Source organism: Lactuca virosa, chromosome 8, assembly GCF_052849685.1.
Source record: "Lactuca virosa cultivar CGN04683 chromosome 8, Lactuca_virosa_CGN04683_v6, whole genome shotgun sequence".
Taxonomy (NCBI): domain Eukaryota; kingdom Viridiplantae; phylum Streptophyta; class Magnoliopsida; order Asterales; family Asteraceae; genus Lactuca; species Lactuca virosa.
Window position 1 is genome coordinate 264,280,385 of NC_136433.1, and position 13,005 is coordinate 264,293,389.

At 38.8% G+C, this 13,005-nt stretch overlaps 1 non-coding gene across 1 annotated transcript; it reads right to left on the minus strand.

Annotated features, from left to right (window-relative positions):
* Positions 1–10,334: 10,334 nt before the first annotated feature.
* Positions 10,335–10,441, minus strand: LOC145135073 (small nucleolar RNA R71). The gene has a single exon (XR_013719554.1). It is a non-coding gene; the product is annotated as a small nucleolar RNA R71 (small nucleolar RNA).
* Between the last annotated feature and the right edge of the window lie 2,564 nt (positions 10,442–13,005).

Here is a 13,005-nt window from a genome sequence, read left to right on the forward strand (position 1 = left end):
AGACAAGGACGTGGAAGTTTTGAGTTTAAGATCGAGTCCGGTAGAGAAAAGGGTTAAAGTGTGTTATTTACTGAAGAAAAATGAAGGAGGAATACTAATTTCGGTCCTCAGCAGCATGAACCGAACCCTCGCAAATTCGCTTTGTTCTTCCCGATTTTCGAGTAGTTTCGCGTTTTAAGCCCATTTTTGATGATTTTGATGAGGGATTTTCACCCAAACCTATATTTTAACATATTAGACCCCATAAATCCATAATTTAATCATATTTTGGGGAAAACTTTAACTATGGATAATATCTTTTGTACAAGATATTGTCCATGAGTGTTGACTTTTCCAAGAAGTTATGACACCATACCCACTCCATGACAACCTTCAGATCACTATTCATGCTTTATGTCACTATTCCCATCAGCCCTAGTCTATTCATTGTACCCTCACCCTTCTTCAACAAGTTTCCTTAATCTCATGCACCCAAAGAGTCAATACTCCTCACATCCTTTAGATCTCATTCACTTCCACCAAAAAGCAAACTCATTTCTCTCTCACATTCTCTCTCTAAAAACTCGAGATTTCTAGGCTGATCTTGAGCTTCTCACCCACTTTTGAATCTTCAAATCTTCAAGCATCTTCCAAGTATTCTTAACTTGGAAACCTCTTTTCTTCAACATCCATCCCAAGAAATCACTCAAGGTGAGTTCATACCCCTACATTTTCATGTTTTCTTCAAGTTTTAGGGGGGGGGGGGGAATACAAGTTAAAACACCTTAACATAACTCTAACTCATACTTCAACTTTTCACAGAAAAGTTGAGTTCAATTCACGGACTATTTTGACCATCTTAGACTTAATATCTTTCAAAACTATTTAATATGCAAGTAGTTCAGGTTTATACCTTTCTAGAGACTACTTGCACATCTCCATACGATTTTTCTACAACTTATGGCGATTTTTACAAAACTACCAATCATTTCAGAAACGAATTCGGACCAGCCTGTGAATATGAACATTTTCACACAAGTTATAGACTTCTAAAAATCATAATAAAAATTATGAACAAACTAGACACATTTTCTAAACTCTCAGAGTTTACAGATTCAATTTTCGAATTCGTATGATTTTTCTATGATTTTTCTAAAACAGTGCAGAAAAGTTAAAAACTAGTTACATAGCTTACAATATTAACAACACTTTGTAACATGTTGAGCAAAGTGTATGACAATAAGTTTCTAAATGTTGAATGTATTTCTTGTCACTTAAACATCATAAAAAGAAATTAGACACTCATGACAAGGGTTTTCATTCACTTCGAACACGTACAATAAACTATAATAGGTATAGTTTATGGATTTTACATTACAAACATACTACATAAAAGGGGTCAGTTACACTGCAGAAAAGGTTTTTCATTCATTCTACACGTAAACTCGTTAACGTAAATTGTGAGACATGTCTTCATTGTACTCTTAGAGTACGGGTTAAAATTCCTGTAAGTTATAACCAGAGTCTCTTGTAGAGAGAGTGTAATAATTGTATATAGATCTATTGGGATTGACACCCCACACCATGCTGTTAGCTACAGTGGGACCTGCAGGTCTACGGGTGACAAATGTCATAACAGTTCCGACACCCGAAGAACGTCGCAGCAGGTCTACTCTGTCATGGTATGGTTATATCGACTCACATAGGGAGATAACGACACATATAGTTTACGAGAATTTCTACTTTAAAAAGGGGTTTTATCTATTTTAAAACTACATACATCGTTACAAGTACGAAACACACACATACATTCGGTCTTGGGATTTAAGACTACATAACATTTTATAAGGAAAATATTGGATTTTTCTTGAGTATACATTACATTTACAAACAAAGGTTTTCAAACTCTACATCCAAAAGCTTATGAACTCACCAACTTAATTGTTGACACTTTTTCGAAACTACTTGTATTCTCAGGAAATTAGTGAAACAGGAAATCAGCAGCTTTTGAGGATGGGACGTTAAGACGTCAAACATTTCATTTTGTCACCATAATGTAATTGATTTTGAAACATGTAAACTCATACTATGATGTAACTTTCTCAATTATATTTATGGTGGTTGTATTTGCTTTGGTCACTATTATACTCATTGTTATGATACTATACATGAAGTCCGCCACTCCCGGACGTTTTCGCCATCCTTGGTTTGGGGGTGTGACATTCACGACATGATCGAGAAGTTTATGGAGGTATTTATGGATGACTTTTCGGTTTTCGGGTCATCTTTTGAAGATTGTTTATCCAATTTGGATTTGATGCTAGCCAGATGTGAGAAGTCCAACCTTGTCCTTAATTGGGATAAGTGTCATTTCATGGTAAAAGAAGGAATTGTGTTGGGCCATAAAGTTTCAAGAAAGGGGATTGAGGTAGATAGAGCAAAAGTTGACACAATAGCTAAGTTACCTCCTCCAACAAATGTAAAAGGGGTAAGGAGCTTTCTTGGCCATGCGGGATTTTATCGTCGCTTCATTAAAGATTTCTCAAAAATCACTAGGCCTTTGACTCGGCTACTCTTGAAGGACGCTCCATTCGATTTCTCTAAAGAATGTCATGAAGCATTTCATTTATTAAAAGGAAGATTGACCACTACTCCCATCATGATAGCCCCAAATTGGGATCTTCCTTTCGAGCTAATGTGTGATGCTAGTGACTATGTAGTGGGAGCTGTTTTAGGGCAAAGGGTTGATAAACATTTTCAACCTATCTACTATGCAAGCAAAACTTTGAACCCAACTCAAGAAAACTACACTACTACCGAGAAGGAGCTACTAGCAGTGGTATATGCTTTTGATAAATGCCGACAATATTTAGTCTTATCCAAGACAATAGTTTTTACCGACCATTCTGCCATTAAGTATCTTTTTGCTGAACAAGATGCTAAGCCAAGATTGATACGTTGGGTCTTGCTTCTACAAGAATTTGATATTGAAATAAGAGATAAAAAGGGAATGGAGAATGTGGCTGACGACCATTTATCAAGATTAGAAAACCCGTATTTGGAGGAATTGGAAGAAAACAAGATTGGAGATGATTTTCCCGATGAATATCTTTTGGTAATAGCAGGAGAGGTGCCATGGTTTGTGGATATAGCTAATTATTTAGCAACCGAATATATTCCAAAAGACTTAACCCGCCAACAAAAGAATAAATTATTTTCAGAAATCAAGTACTACTTTTGGGACGAGCCATACCTTTTCCGAAGCTGTGCAGACGGGATGATACGAAGATGTGTGTTCGGGAAAGAGAGTCGGGAAATCTTGGAACATTGCCACAGCGGGCCCACCGGAGGACATCATGGAGCACAACATACGACTAAGAAGATTTTTGATATTGGTTTCTATTGCCCTACAATTTTCAAAGATGCTGCTCAATATGTCAAAGAATGTGATTCGTGCCAACGGACGGGAAACATATCATCCCAAAACGAGATGCTCCAACATAATATTCAAGTTTGTGAAATATTTGATATTTCGGGGATTGAATTTATGGGACCTTTCCCAATGTCAAAAGGTAATAAATATATCTTGGTGGAAGTCGACTATGTATCAAAATGGGCGGAGGCACAAGCATTACCTACTAATGATGCTCGAGTGGTGGTGCGTTTTCTCAAAAAGTTATTTTCAAGATTTGGAGTTCCTAAAGCTCTTATTAGTGACCGGGGCACTCACTTTGCAAATGATCAATTAGCTAAGGTGTTAAAAAGATATGGTGTACACCATAGGTTTTCAACATCCTATCACCCACAAACAAGTGGACAAACTGAAGTGACAAATCGGGCATTAAAAAGAATTTTGGAGAGATCGGTTGGAGGAAATCGAAAGGAGTGGTCGGATAAACTTGATGATGCACTTTGGTCTTTTCGAACAGCTTTCAAAACACCTATTGGTACTACACCATATAGGTTAGTTTATGGAAAAAATTGTCATTTGCCAGTTGAAATAGAGAATAAAGCATATTGGGCTTTAAAGATGTGTAATTTTGAGTTGGCTGAACTTCGTAACAACCGGTCAATGCATATGAATGCCCTTGAAGAACTTAGAAATGAAGCCTACACAAATTCCTTTATATACAAAGAGAAGACTAAGAATTGGCATGACAAGAGACTAAAGGGTAATAAGGACTTTCATGAAGGACAAAAGGTGTTACTCTTCAATTCAAGATTAAAGCTTTTCCCGGGTAAGCTAAAGACAAGGTGGGATGGGCCTTTTGTGGTTAAACAAGTTTCCCCACATGGAGCTATTGAGCTTATATCAAAAGATGGAACCCATTTCAAGGTTAATGGGCATAGGGTGAAGAAATATGAAGAAGGAATCCCAAAAGATGAAGGACTTTAAGAAGGGATGCATTTGGAAGAAACCACTGAAACGTAAAACGGGAAGGAGTCCAGCTAACGACTCCTCAAAAAGAAGCGCTTCCGGGAGGCAACCCGAGTTTAGAGTTTGCTTTCTTTTTACCTTTCTTTTTCATTTTATTTTCGTTTTTTTAGGATTTTCTTTTATCAATCTTCTTCTGACATTAAAATAATTGCGTGAGGGCAAGCAATGCTCAAGTGTGGGGTATGGTGGCATAAAATTTAAGAACTCAAAATTTTTTCAAACAGAATGAAAAACTCGTCGAGTCCACTCCTCTACTCGACGAGTCCATTTGAAAAATTCCGAAAAATCGCGGATTCGCGAATCTGCTCGACGAGTAGGTACCCCTACTCGGCGAGTCCACATATTAATTCGAAAAAAATAAATCATTTTTACATTCTGTAAATTAGGGGTTTTAACCCTAATTGGTAAAACATATTCACAAGTGCAGCCACCAGCCGCTCGACGAGCAAAGTCTCTCTCAAGCTCTCATCTCCAATTTCGTGTGATTTCTTCCAATCTCACCAAAAAGGTAACATTTTTCACTTATAATCTAGTTAAAGTTTCCATCTTTGGAAGACTCATGACCCTAAATTGTGGAAATCCCGATATTGAACTTGACTTGGATTTCTAGGGTTTCGATTTTGGTCAAATTAGGTTGTTAAGGACGAATTTTTTTGTGGATTAATGCTTAATAGACATGCCGAAACAAACCCCTGGACTAATTTATGGCTTTGGATGGATAATTTTGTCCGATTCAGAATGGACTCGCGAAGTTCATACGACTCGCCGAGTCGGTTCTTGTACTCGGCTAGTCCATGTTTCAGATGCCCAGAATTTTTACATTTTTAATTTTTCTGTGTTTTGTTTGTTGTGCTTTGGGTTTTGTTTTGCAGAAAACATGTCGAGGCTTGGTCAGAGCTCAAGAGGAGGTGGTCATGGGGACATCCCATGGCTAAACTTCCCACAAATCACTTCCAAATCCTTACTAGCCCGTGCCAAGAACAAGCTAGAAGCACTTAAGCGCAAGGAGATCTACGTTCCCAACGAGATAGATTGGCATTGGATTGGCCAATCGGGATTGGAGGAGGAATTGACCCCGTATTTGGTCAAGTCCTTTGAAAACAATGGGGTGACGATAATTTGTGATGGGTGGAGCCGGTTATTCAGAATTCAAGAGCCCGTCTACCAAGAATATGTTGGGAATTCTTCTCTACCATCTCCTTCCGAGGTGGTAATGATTACTATAATTCGGGTATTATTAGCTTTTGTCTTGGAGGGGAATTGCGCCACTGCAGCATAGCGGAGCTTGCATGGAGACTATTGATCTACGATCAACATATAATCACGTCAGAGAATTTTGAGTCATTCCTTGGACACTACCACAAAGAGTTGCCCGAGGAGGTGGTTGCTTCTAACTGGTGGAATACTATTGCCAACCGGGTCTATATTCCTTCCTCTGCTCAAGAGGGAAACATCCGTTCCCCCATCCATCGTTTGATCCACCATCTTATCGCAAGCACCATCAACATGCGAAAGGACGATGACAAGGTCCCCACTCTCGATATCTTTTACATGTGGAACATCATTACCCCCGATACTTTTTGCAATTTGCCGTATTGTTTGGCAAAATACTTAGCAGAGGGGGCGGTTGAGGAGAGGATTACCTCCAAAATTAATGGTGGAATGTTTGTTACAAGGTTGGCTATGACGTATGGGATTTTGGAACAAGGGGCGGCAAGGGTGTTGACAATGATTCCTGCTCCTCCTTTTAGCACCACATTATTTCGGAGGGCACGAATCATTGAGGATTATGGTGGGGGCACATTGGAATTCCAAATGTTGATGAGGTGTTGGTACCCGAAGAGCCGGGAAGGAGGGTGAGGCAGCGAAGGGAACATGTCCGAGAAGACCCACCGGTCATTCCGATGGATGATGAGCTACCAATGGACTGGTACAATGTGGAGATGAGGAGGTACTAGGATGATCTTGGACGGAGTATGAATTACCACAATGAGTCATTTGTTTACTTGTTTGAACAAATGAATATTGCTCCAAGACTCGGGCTTGGATATCCTTATGTTCCAAGTTGGGAAGAGAGAGTGAATCAAAGGAGGAATCAAGCCGATGGTAGTGGAGCTGGGGGGAAATGAAGAAGATGATGAAGATCGAGTCCAATAGAGAAAAGGGTTAAAGAGTGTTATTTACTGAAGAAAAAGGAAGGAGGAATACTAATTTGTCATTACCAAACACCTCAGAAACGGATTCAATGCAGAAGATTTTTTTCCACTCAGCGTTGTACTCGATGAGTGCACACCCGGGACTCGACGAGTCCCTGTGCAATTTCACGACTTTTCTGCCAGATACGCTATTACTCAGCGAGTTATCATATTGACTCGACGAGTCACTCAATATTCCGTTCTCAATATTATGATTTAACCACATTTGATACGGGCTTTACTCATATTCTTTGAAGATTAATTCCTGAAGATTTTCGAGACTATTTTCCCGTATATTTGGAGCTGTACTACACGAGATTTGACACCCAATGCATGGATGAGTTGTTCCCATGTCTAAAGTCAATTGAAGCTGGAGCTTTTCATGAAGAAATGTCGACCTCGCCACTACTATCCCAGGGGAGTTTGTTCCAATTCCATCTCTACTTTGTCATTTTCTTTATCATGCATAACATGCAATGAGGGCATTACATAAATTAAGTGTGGGGTAGGGGGTTGATTATATTACTTAGAATCCTAACTTAGGTAAAAATTTGAAAATTTTTGTATTAAAATTGCTAGGAATAATTTAGAAAATTTTGGTAAAAGTAGGATTCCATGTTAGTATTATGTTTGATGATTGCATGACGACCCAAATGTTTAGTTGAGCCTATATACGTTATAGTGCATTTGTGGCCTCCTTTATTCTAGTGAACTCATGGGACAAAAACATAACCTTGCTTAGTTTGAGGGATGCAATATGTTTAGCATCGTGTACTTGAAATGTATCCAGGAAAACTAATATCTTGAACCAATAAAGGTTGAAGTTGAGCGCCCCTGCTTAAGCATGTAGGTTTTGAGTTAAATGTGAAAAAAGAGAGAATTACAAGAAAAGTTGTAAGAATTTTGGAGCAATCAAAGTGAAGATCAAAAGATCAAAGTTCTGAAGAAATTCAAAAAGTTGAAGATACCAAAAAACCAAACAACAAGGTGGTGAATTCAAAGAAATCAAAGATCAAATATCAAAGAAGTGAAGAATTCCAAATAAGCTCTATAGTGGTATCAAAAAGTTGCAAATTTCTAGATTATGTATGCTTGGGTTGCTCAACCAAAAATACCTTGAGGTTAGGAAGTTTTCTGCGGATGGATTCGGATGAGCATTGTTCAAAAGAAGTGGGCGAGTGTTTATGAGGATTGTTAGTATTTAGAATTGAGGGGGGTCCTTAGGAAAAATTTTAGACACAAATGCATGCGTTGCGGTCTTGGCATAATGGCTGGGTTGGATTGGGATTGTTTTATGTGATGCTAGTATGATTAAAATTCAGTTTTGCTTGGGGGCAAGCAAAAGTCAAGTGTGGGGTACTTTGATATGTGCATAGTTAGCTATATATTTTGATTAGAATTTTATTATTTTCTAGCTAATTTATTGCAATTTATGGACAAAAGGTACTTAATTATGTTTAAATTGTATTTTCAGTCTAAAAGATGAGCTCGGAAGCAAAAGGAAGCAGGAAATGCGATTGGAAACTCGAGAATTGGAGAAAGAAGAAAAAAGAAGAAAAGAGTCAAAATCTTGAAGGATTCGACGAGTTGCATCGACTACTCGACGAGTTCCTACGAATGTTCGCGAAGCAAAACATGAAGTCCTTGCCGTATACGAATTCCTAAAGGGGACTCGGCGAGTAGTCCCTGTTTTCTGAAGACTATAAATAGAAGCCAAATTGCCGAATTAAAACCTTTCTCTGGAACCCTTGGGAATTACTCTGCGATTAAGGTGTTGTTGAAGCTTTGGAGTTCGTGAAGACAACCCTATACTTCAATTTTAAGGATATTAAAGGCAAAATTTAGTATACTCTTTACTTTATCTTTTATTTGAACCATGTTTGAGTTAATAGACATTGTTTGTGAGCTACTATCTGATGTGATTATGAGCTAAAATTTTCATCTTCTGTTTAGGGTAGATAAATTTACAACTACGGATTGATTTATGGTTGGATTAATTGTTTATTGGTGAATTATGTTTTATTAAGCTTGTTAAATAACCTTATGCATTCAACACAACTATTTTATGTTAATTAGCAAGTAATTAAGCTGCATGAACATCTCTTAATTGCTCATCTCATGTGATTTATGTGAAAACATTATTATGTGCCTAGGAATAGCGAATGTGAAACTAGGGTTAACTAGAAAATGGGTAAATTAATGTGTGAGCTTGTGTGATAAACCATCAACAAGAGGTTAATTGAATTATTAATTTGATTAACTAATTACAAGTCTTATTTAACCCGAATAAATAAACTAGGAAATTCATTAGTTTAATCACTTGATCACTGCTTAAATTAATTAGTTTTCTAAGGATTGGTAATAGCGAATGTGAACCTAATCACTTTAATCGGTAGCCAATAACAATTAATCCATTGCACTTGCCATAAAATCAACCATAGGAGTAAATGAATCGAACCTAAATAGAAGTCTTCTTATCATTGAATTTAGTTGGTATTTACTTGCTTTAGCTGTTAGTTATTTAATTAGCATATTAGTTGGTTGTGTAAGTTTCTAGTCTTGCAAAACTAGAGAAAACCCTTACGTTTATTACTTGTTTTAGTTAATTCTAGTTATTAGTTTAATTACCGTTCCCTGTGTTCGATACCCTGCTTATTCAAATATACCACCAATTGACAGGTCCACTGCTTTTGTGTGTCTAAATTATATCTTAAAAGTAGGACTAAAACTAGTGCATTTATATACACATCAAGTTTTTGGCGCCGTTGTCGGAGAACGGTTCAAAAATTAATTCTAATTTCTAGTGTTATCGATCCTTTGTGTGAGATTTATCTTGCACAAAGTTACCGCTTTAGTAATTTAGTTATTAGGATTAAGTATTAGGTTTTGCTGTTTTTTTTTGTTTTTGATAATTTTTTTTTCTGTCTTAACCTTGAACTCGCCGAGTGCATTCGAAGCTAGTCGACGAGTCCAAGGCGAATTCCCAGTTTCGTTTTTAGCTCATTTTTGTTCTTTTTACGCGTGTTTTCTGTTTTGATTGCAGTACGTTTATGACCAGAGGAGGAGGTACACCGTTGATTCCACCACTTGAAGACCCGGAAGCAACTTTAAGGAAAAACAATGGCAAAACTGTAGGAGAAACCGCAACATCGAAGAATTCACCGTTGAAGAATCTCAAATCTGTTTTTAGCAAGAAAAAGGGCAAGAAAGTGGGAGAATCCAACGTCTCTTCATTGGCGGACGAAGACCCGAAGAAGGAGGATACCGAGTACGAAACCGAAAAGGAAGAAAGCGAATTTGAAGAAGGAAGCGACATAGAAGGCCAACTAGCTAACACCATGGCTAACATCGATGAAGTTCCCATGGGTGAATGGAAGAAAAGGATGCGTGACGACACCGACCGAGGACTCGTGCAACCCGCGATTCCCGCAACTGCCACCTTTGAACTTAAGGGTCACATACTTGCTTAACTTAAGGAAATCCCATTCTTCGGGAAGGATCATGAAGACGCATACAAGCATCTAGACGAGGTCAACGATATAGCCGAATACTTCAATGTCCCTAATGTGGCTCGCGACACTGTTTTGTTTTGTATGCTACCAGTCACATTCAAGGGAGCTGTGAAAGATTGGCTGAACTCACTCCCTCCAGGATCTATCACTACTTGGGCTAAAATGAAATAGGAATTTATAGACCAATTTTTCCCTCCCTCAAAGATAGCCAAGTTGAAGAAAGCCATCGCCAATTTTGAACAACAAGCTGGAGAGTCACTTTATGAAGCATGGGAAAGATACAAAGGCTTACTAAGGAACCGCCCACACCACGATCTAAATAGTCTACAAGAAGTCTCCATTTTCTATGATGAAGTGAACGTGACAACTAGGCAGCTCCTTGATTCGCAAGGACCACTCACAAAGAAGGCACCCCCAGTGATAAAGGCTATAATTGAAGATTTCTCTAAGCATTATAGAGAATATCATAACCCAAGGAACAACTTAACGCGAGGGGCAATGAATTCTATTACTGATGACATGGCAGCAATGATGGCAAAATTGGAGAGCATGGACCGAAGAATGACTAAGATGGACCAATCCATCCATGCCATTAGAGTGGGATGTGAAAAATGTAGAGGGCCCCACCTTACTAAAGATTGTGACCTTGACGAGAACGGGAACCGGAAAGTACACGTGTGCTATTCAAGTGGTGATAGGTATGATGATAATTGGCGAAAACCCAAGAAAGAATGCCTACCATATGATGAGTACAAGAAGGCAAAGGAGGAAAAGTATAAGCAAAAAGAAAGAGGTTTTTATCAAAGAGAGGAACCGCTGCAAGAAAAGAAATCGGATTTGGAAGATATGCTTACAAGATTCGTAGTCGCGTCCGAGAAAAGGCATAACGATATCGATGCTGCGATAAAAGATCAACAAAATATGTTGAGAGAACACCAAATTATGATGAAAGATCAACAAGCTCTGCTTAGGAATCAGCAAGCATCCATTCTCAATATAGAAAAGCAGCTAGACCAACTTGCACAACAAGTGAACGAGAGAAGACCGGGTGGACTTCCTAGCAATACCGAAAGTAACCCAAAAGGTGCACATATAAACATCGTTGTAACTAGGAGTGGGAATATTATAACTCCTCTGGCCCCTATTCAGAAAGAAGATCCTAAGCTGGTGCAAGATGAAGAAGTGGAAACTGAAGAATCCCAACTTCCCGATCCGACTCGCCGAGTCGTCGATATGGACTCGATGAGTCCCCCACCTGAACAGAAAAACAAGCCTCCTGTTAAGCCATATCAGCCTCCACTGCCATTTCCAGCTCAAGCTAGACAAGAAAATAATGATGTTGACTACCAAAAGTTTATGGAACACATAAAGGCTCTCCAAATTAATATGCCATTCATCGAGGCGGTTGCACAAATGCCTAAATATGCCAAATTCCTCAAGGAACTTTTAACTAATAGAAAGAATATGGAAGAGGTGAAGAAAGTGGTCTTAAATGAAAATTGTTCAACTGCCATGTTGAACAAATTACCTAAGAAGAAGGGTGACCCAGGAAGCTTAACCTTACCTTGTCAATTCGGAAACCTAGCTACTATTTACGCATTGGCTGATTCGGGGCTAAGTGTAAATCTCATGCCATACTCATTCTTCAAGAAATTAGATCTTCCGGAGCCAAGGCCAATTCGAATGGCAATTCACTTAGCAAATAAAACGGTCACATTTCCAAGGGGAATATACGAAGATCTATTGGTAAAAGTTGATAAGTTTGTATTCCCCGCAGACTTCATAGTACTAGACATGGAAGCGGACCCTAAAGTCCCGATCATACTTGGAAGACCTTTCCTCAACACCGCGAGTGATATAGTTGACATGCGAGATTCTAAACTTACTCTTCGGGTGGGAGATGAATCAGTTATGTTTGGATTTGATCAAGTTATGAAGCATGCAAGGAATAGTGATGACACGACATTCTCGGTTGATATATTGGAAGAGTTAATGGAGGAATGGAAAGAAGACGAGCCAAACAATTCCACCGTCACCTTTGAAGAAGAATTTGATGCTGAAAGAGACCTGATGGAGATAGAGAGACTTCCCGAGGAAGCTGAATATAATGATCTAATCAGAAGTGCAGAAAGCCCGACTCGCCGAGTAGCATCTATCACCTCGACGAGTCCATTCAAAAAAACCCGATTAGTCGCGAATTTAGGCCGGGACTCGACGAGTCCCCTCACTGTACTCGACGTGTTCAACATTCAGAACTCAAAATCTGAACTAAAAATTCTACCGGATCACTTGGAGTATGCATTTCTTGAAGATGGCCAACAAAAACCAGTAATTATAGCTGCTGATCTAGCCAAACATGAAAAAGAAAGCCTTGTGGGAGTACTAAAGAAAAGGCAAGGAGCCATAGCATGGAAGATAACCGACATCAAGGGGATTAGTCTAGCTTATTGTTCTCACAAGATTAACTTAGAAGATGGAGCTAAACACGTAGTTCAACGCCAAAGAAGACTTAACCCAAACATGCAAGAAGTTGTGAAAAAGGAGGTGGTTAAACTATTAGATGTTGGGATCATTTACTCAATCTCCGATAGACCATGGGTAAGTCCGGTGCAAGTAGTACCGAAGAAGGGAGGAATGACGGTGGTTACCACTGAGGACAACGAGTTAATTCCAACTAGAACAGTAACCGGGTGGCGCGTTTGCATCGACTACAGAAAACTAAATGATGCTACTTGCAAGGATCACTTCCCGTTGCCATTTATTGATCAAATGCTAGAAAGGCTTTCCGGTCATCAATTTTATTGTTTTCTCGATGGCTTTTCGGGGTATTTTCAAATTCTAATCGACCCACAAGACCAAGAGAAGACCACTTTTACATGCC